Genomic DNA, 6,706 nt, shown 5'->3' on the forward strand with positions numbered 1-6,706 from the left:
TTAACTTTTATGGATTTACAAAAACATTATGCAAAGCTGAGCTGTTAGACCTGCTGTTAGGTTGTGTTGTAAATGTTATATCTCATGAACTACGAGACCAATTGGGTTGGTTCCATTTCTGGAAGTTGACTTATTGAGTTAGGAACCTAACCCAAGTGGTCTTGCATTTATTGGATTTTTCGTTTAACGGGAATTGCAAATAACATTCTGTTGCGCATAAATTTGACTGTTATGAGTTTGCTGTAATGATTTGATGATTGTGAGAAAACTATGAGGAATAAAAATGTAATAAAATATGTTCTGGAAACCTAAGACATATGTGTTTCTGTGATGATTTTTGGTAAATTAATTGAGATGCTATGATCGGTGAAATAGTACAATCTTTCTAGTAGGATTTCTGTCTCGGTGAAACTAGCTGCTGAGTTGTGTAAAAATGCATGAAACATGATACTTGTTATATAATTGTTATGTTTTGACCAAAATACCCTTGCGGGGAATAATTGCTAATTGATTGCCATGATTTGACCAAAATGCCCTTACGGGGAATAATTGCTAGTAATGTACGTTATGAATACATGGCACGTATATGATTGCTTACACATGTAATGTGTCACAAAAACACTTGTTAAAGTCACACACGATTCACAAACGAAACACGAAACATGTTATGTGCATAGGTATTATGTGCCGGGTCTAGAGACTCGATAATATTCCGACACTTAGAAAAATCTCTTTTTGTTTTAGAACGTTAGAGAGAGTTTTTCGGTGACGCGCATCTTGGTGATTTATTTTGGGAAATTCTTCGCAAACAGTGAGTTTCACTTTCCCCTCTTTAAACTGTTTTCAAACGCTTTTCACTTGGGGGAGATAACATACTCCACAACGCATTTAAGATTTTGTTATAAATTATATATCACTTGTAAAGGCTAAGTGGCAAACGAAACATTTGAAGTCCTACACATCGAACCGGTTAATATTTTGAATAGCGAGTCACTGTTGAGTAGTACTTCTGGGTTTGACAAACCCCACCCAACGCTAAACTCGACTGGAGGTCGAGCGGGTGTAATTTTGGCTAACACGTACCATGGTCTGGAGGACCTGGTGACAAGGCACTTACTAAACGAGTCAGCTTCGGTGTCGAACACTTAGTAATACTTGTTGTATAGACTAGCTACCTATCGATATATAATTTGACATAACACTATCTGTAACGCAAAACGCTGTAACGCTGTAACGCAAAACGCTGTAACGCTGTAACGCTGAACGCAAACGCTGTACGATTTATTTCTATATAACTTGTGAACTCACCAACCTTGTGTTGACACTTTTAGTATGTTATTCTCAGGTAGCCGAGGCGGGCGCGCGGTTTAGGAACATGCATTGCTTGATAAACTTTTAACTATGCAAACTTACTTTTAACTGTTATCCTTGGTTTTAAATCGTCATGCGTGACGTAACATTGTTTCTATGGTTTTACGCTTCCGCGCTTATTTTCATTTAAACGTTTTTATGGTTTGATTATAACTGATGATTCCGATCCTGTTAGTTCACACCCTCTGATGGTAAAACTCCGTTAGTGGATTTTGAGGGTGTGACAATATTTTTGCGGTGCGAGTCATAAATGAATTGCTCAGTGGGTGGGGAATACCAGAAAGCTCAATAACGCGGATGGGGTGGAACATAAGTGGAGAACCATGCAGCGGCGCTGCCATCGACTCCACCGACTTCGATTCCAACGCCTACAATCCCGCCATCAAATGTGATTGTACTTTCCCCAATGCTACTTGCCACATCACTCGACTGTAAGCAAGTTTCTCTTTCATTCTTTGTAGAGTGTAACATTTAGTCGGTAAAAGAAAATAAAGAATTGTTACTTATACAATACTTATTCATTGCATCATCTATCAGTAAAGTTTATGCAATGGATGCTGTGGGCCCAGTTCCAGAAGGACTATGGACTTTGGTTTATCTTACCAATCTGTATGTACTTTGAGTTCATTAGTTATGATTTAAGCTTGCAATAATGTAATAATTTCAAGTATAATTTGGTACAGAAATTTGGCACAAAACTACTTGACAGGCCCTTTGTCACCTTCTGTTGGAAATTTAACTCGGATGCAATGGATGTAAGCCGATAGATACTTTAAACTCTATGATCATTTTCGACTTATGAAGTTTGTTTATAATTAATTTGAATTTGCTTTAGGACTATTGGCATCAATGCATTATCAGGCGAGGTTCCACCGGAGCTAGGACGCCTTACTGACCTTAGATCTCTGTATATTTTTCTCTCTACTTTATGTTACAATCATGCAGCAATTTGTTTACTGGTTAAAGTAACTTTTTATGTTGCAGGGCATTTGGCACTAATAATTTTAATGGTTCCCTGCCGTCCGAGCTTGGAAACTTGCAAAGATTACAACAGCTGTAACAACATTTTAAATATTAAGTTTCTTAGTTTTTAGTTTTCTCGAGTTGAACCTTGATATTCATCTAGTATCATATTCATTTTATCAGTTACATTGATAGTGCTGGAGTTGGTGGTGGAATTCCTTCGACATTTGCTAATTTAACGAGTTTGGTCACAGTGTAAGAACATTTGTAAGTTTATTGATTTACGTATGAGTGTATGATTTGCATATTTGTTTACGGAAGTTTACTTTTTTGGGGTAACAGATGGGCTTCTGACAATGCGTTCACAGGGAGAATACCCGACTTTATAGGGAACTGGAGGCAGTTACAAACATTGTAAGTTTTTCTCCTTTAGGACATATTCAAGGTGCATGAGTATGAAATCAAGCTACATAATTATTTACATGGTTGATGTTTCTATAGGAGGTTTGAGGGGAACTCTTTTGAAGGTTCAATACCGCCTTCATTTTCTAGACTGACCTGTTTGCAGGAACTGTAAGTCTTTTATTACTTTTTAAACGTGTTTTGATCTTGTAATTAAAAGTGGTTAAAATATTGTTCTGTAATGTTACAGGAGGATAAGCGGTTTATCTAATGGAACTCTGGATTTTATCACGGATTTGTAGTCCTTAACTGTTCTGTGAGAACTTTTGTTGATCTTTCTCAAGTCTACCTTTGAAATGCCGAAGATAATTTATAATGATACGCATGTATAATGCCTTGCAGAAGTTTGAGAAATAACAGAATTTCTGGATCTATTCCGTCTTTTATAGGAGAACATCAAAACTTGTCACGACTGTGAGTGAAGTATCTATACATTTCGCATGAATATATAAGTATTAAAAAATGTTATTTTTATTTGGCCTTATATCATCTACTAAGTTAGGTGTTTTCTTTTCAGGGATTTGAGTTTCAACAGGTTGACTGGGCAAATTCCAAGAGATCTGTTCAATTTGAGTCAACTCTCTTTCTTGTAATATTGCACACACTTATTCTCCTATTAAAATTACAATTTTGCATACCAACTATAAACGTAAATGCTATAATTCTCAGGTTTCTAGGAAACAATAGCTTAAATGGTACCCTTCCCGATGTAAAGAGTGCAACTCTTCACAATATGTAAGTAAATTCTGTGTGTTATAGAAATGATACAGGTTTCTTGGATTTAGGCTTCTAGTAGATTAAGGCTAAATAAATTTTTTTTTTCATAAATTCGTGTATATTATCCTTCATGTAGTGATGTGTCATACAATGAACTATCTGGGACACTTCCTTCTTGGGTGAATGAGGCAAATCTACAACTGTATGTTCGTTGTTTTCAGTATTGCTTTTGACTTGTTATTAAACGTGACAAAGCATAATAGTGAACAACTGCGTGTTGAGCTTATATCGTGTTTTTAATATTTACAGTAACCTAGTGGTGAACAACTTCACATTAGAAAGTTCAAGAAACAGGTAACTGAACTTTATTTGTAATTAGCTGTGCCTATTATTTCTATAAATCTTTGAAATGTGATGTGTTATGTCTCCAGTGGGTTACCTTCAGGTTTGAATTGTCTCCAAAGGAATTTCCCTTGTGATCGTGGGTCCCCAAGATGTAAGCAAGAACATAAAGTCTCTAATTCATCTATATATATGTATAATGTATATATAAACCATGTCTAATATTTGTATATATGTTTATGTTGGTTTACAGATAGTAGCTTTGGGATCAATTGTGGTGGTCCACCAATCACATCCTCTGACCGAATACTTCATGAGCAAGGAAATGAAACTCTTGGAGCATCAACATATTACGTGACTTCTGAAAGGCGGTGGGGAGTCAGCAATGTTGGTCAAAGGGACAATCCAAGATATACAGTCTCCAGTTCACGACAGTTCACAAACACTTTAGATTCAGAGCTTTTCCAGACGGCGCGTCTCTCTGCTGGTTCATTAAGATACTATGGTTTAGGACTTGAAAACGGTATCTAAACTGTCACCCTCCAGTTTGCGGAACTAGAGATTGAAGACGGTCGCACTTGGAGAAGTACTGGAAGGCGCGTCTTTGACATTTATCTGCAGGGAAGCCGCGTGCTTGAAGATTTTGATATAAAAAGGGGCGCAGGGGGGGCCTCCTTCCGTCCCGTTTCAAGGCAAGCGACAGTTCAGGTTTCAAATAACTATCTTGATATACATTTGTTCTGGTCTGGAAAAGGGACTTGCTGTGTACCTACCCAAGGGACTTTTGGACCTCTTATCTCAGCAATCAGCGTCACCCCAAGTAAAATCCATTCTTTAATCTAGTTACTTGACAACTGCTACCTTTTACTTATTACCTATGCTTGTACAGACTTCACTCCCACCGTGAGTAACACACCCCCTTCCACAAAGAAAAATAGAACCAGTTTGATTGTAGGCATTGTGGTTCCTATTGTAGTTGTAAGCTTTCTGTCATTATTAGCATTGTATATTTTTCGCCAGCGGAGGAAAAAGCAGGATGCGCCTAACCCTTATGAAGGTGTCCTTTCTGGATCTTCATATTATTCCATATATTAAAAGTGCTTACTGCTTTTTAATCTTGATCAAGCATGTTCATTTTATGTTGCAGAGTTTTTGGGAATTGACGCCAAACCATATACCTTTACTTATGGAGACCTGAGAAATGCAACCGATGATTTTAGTCCTGCAAATAAGCTTGGTGAAGGAGGCTTTGGACCTGTTTACAAGGTAGCTAATATTGTTGATGAAAACCAATATTTGAAGCAAACTTACCACTCAAAAACTTTTGGGTTGTAACAGGGAACCCTTGAGGACGGAAGAGTAATAGCTGTTAAACAACTCTCCGTAGCTTCCCATCAGGGCAAGAGTCAGTTTATTGCTGAAATTGCAACAATATCTGCAGTTCAACATCGTAACCTTGTGAAACTATACGGATGCTGCATCGATGGAGAAAAACGACTTCTTGTTTATGAGTATCTTGAGAACAACAGTCTTGATCAAGCATTATTTGGTTAAAATTATCTCATTAAAAACTTCATAGATACAAATTTTGAAATCAAATGTGGTGTCTAAAACCATAAAATAATATATGCAGGAGAAAAAAAGTTATCGCTTAGTTGGGCCACACGTTTTGAAATATGCCTTGGGATAGCACGTGGTCTTTCATATCTACATGAAGAATCTCGCATACGTGTTGTACACCGAGATGTTAAAGCAAGCAATGTCTTACTTGATTCTGACCTTAACCCCAAGATCTCATATTTTGGTTTGGCTAAACTTTATGATGACAAGAAAACACACATGAGTACTCGTGTTGCCGGCACTATGTAAGATGAGCATCTATTATTTAATGTTATTGAGCTTGTGATATTAGTAATAATAAGGTATTAATGATTGACTTTGATGTAGTGGATATCTGGCACCAGAGTATGCAATGCGTGGACACCTTACAGAAAAGGCTGATGTGTTTGGCTTTGGAGTTGTAGCTCTGGAGATAATAAGCGGAAGACCAAATTCCGATTCAACTTTTGAATATGAGAAAATATATCTACTTGAATGGGTATGTATGCTTCTTTATTAATGGTTGCTCATGGTTGTATTTTTAATTTTTTTGTTTTTAAATACTTATGTTAATAATTCTAGGCATGGAACCTGCATGAAGCTAATAAGGAACTTGAGCTGGTAGACGAAGAATTATCGTCAGACTTTGATGAGAATGAAATAAAACGTGTAATAAGAGTGGGTCTTTTATGCACCCAAACGTCACCAATGCAACGACCATCAATGTCACGTGTGGTGGCAATGATTTCAGGAGACATAGAAGCAAGTGGTGTTATTACTCGGCCCGAGTACTTGACTGGTTTTAATTTCACAGATGCTACAACCTTTAAAAGTGTGGTTCCATCTTCAGGTACTGATTCAGTGCCAAGTACTAGTCAATCAACGGCTTCACCACTGTCATCTAGTAATGCTACCGGGCTGGTTCTTCATGATATCATTGGTGAAGGTAGATGATGGTCATGTTATCTGTGACTCTGTGTGTTTTGAGTAAATAGTTAGACCTGCTCGTATTTTGATATAAATAGAGCCTGTAATATGTCACCTGTTAAATCATTAGTCGGCTGCTCATCAGCTAGATTATATTATATTTCGTTTATTTCGCTTATTTAGGCTTTTGAACATTAAAATATTCTTTATGGATCATTTATGTTTAGTTCTAAGTTTGTACCTGTTAGGTTGGTTTTATGTTGTGATCGCGCTTCTTGTTTGTTTGGGCCGTAGGCCGACAAACAAACCGATCTATCGGTTGGTG

At 37.1% G+C, this 6,706-nt stretch overlaps 1 pseudogene across 1 annotated transcript; it reads left to right on the top strand.

Moving 5' to 3' along the window:
- The first annotated feature begins 1,614 nt into the window (after window positions 1-1,614).
- On the top strand, window positions 1,615-6,506 carry LOC143587756 (putative LRR receptor-like serine/threonine-protein kinase At1g56140; annotated as a pseudogene). Its single transcript, XR_013144963.1, has 22 exons — window positions 1,615-1,802; window positions 1,909-1,980; window positions 2,055-2,126; window positions 2,207-2,278; window positions 2,356-2,427; window positions 2,518-2,589; window positions 2,677-2,748; window positions 2,836-2,907; window positions 2,987-3,052; window positions 3,139-3,210; window positions 3,314-3,385; window positions 3,466-3,531; window positions 3,650-3,715; window positions 3,823-3,867; window positions 3,945-4,009; window positions 4,109-4,675; window positions 4,745-4,912; window positions 5,003-5,121; window positions 5,194-5,404; window positions 5,489-5,720; window positions 5,803-5,953; window positions 6,037-6,506. The product of XR_013144963.1 is annotated as a putative LRR receptor-like serine/threonine-protein kinase At1g56140 (transcript).
- Window positions 6,507-6,706: the final 200 nt, after the last annotated feature.

This window comes from Bidens hawaiensis, unplaced genomic scaffold (genome assembly GCF_021521415.1).
Source record: "Bidens hawaiensis isolate Kalapana, Puna unplaced genomic scaffold, B.hawaiensis_p1.1 tig00035861_1, whole genome shotgun sequence".
NCBI lineage: Eukaryota > Viridiplantae > Streptophyta > Magnoliopsida > Asterales > Asteraceae > Bidens > Bidens hawaiensis.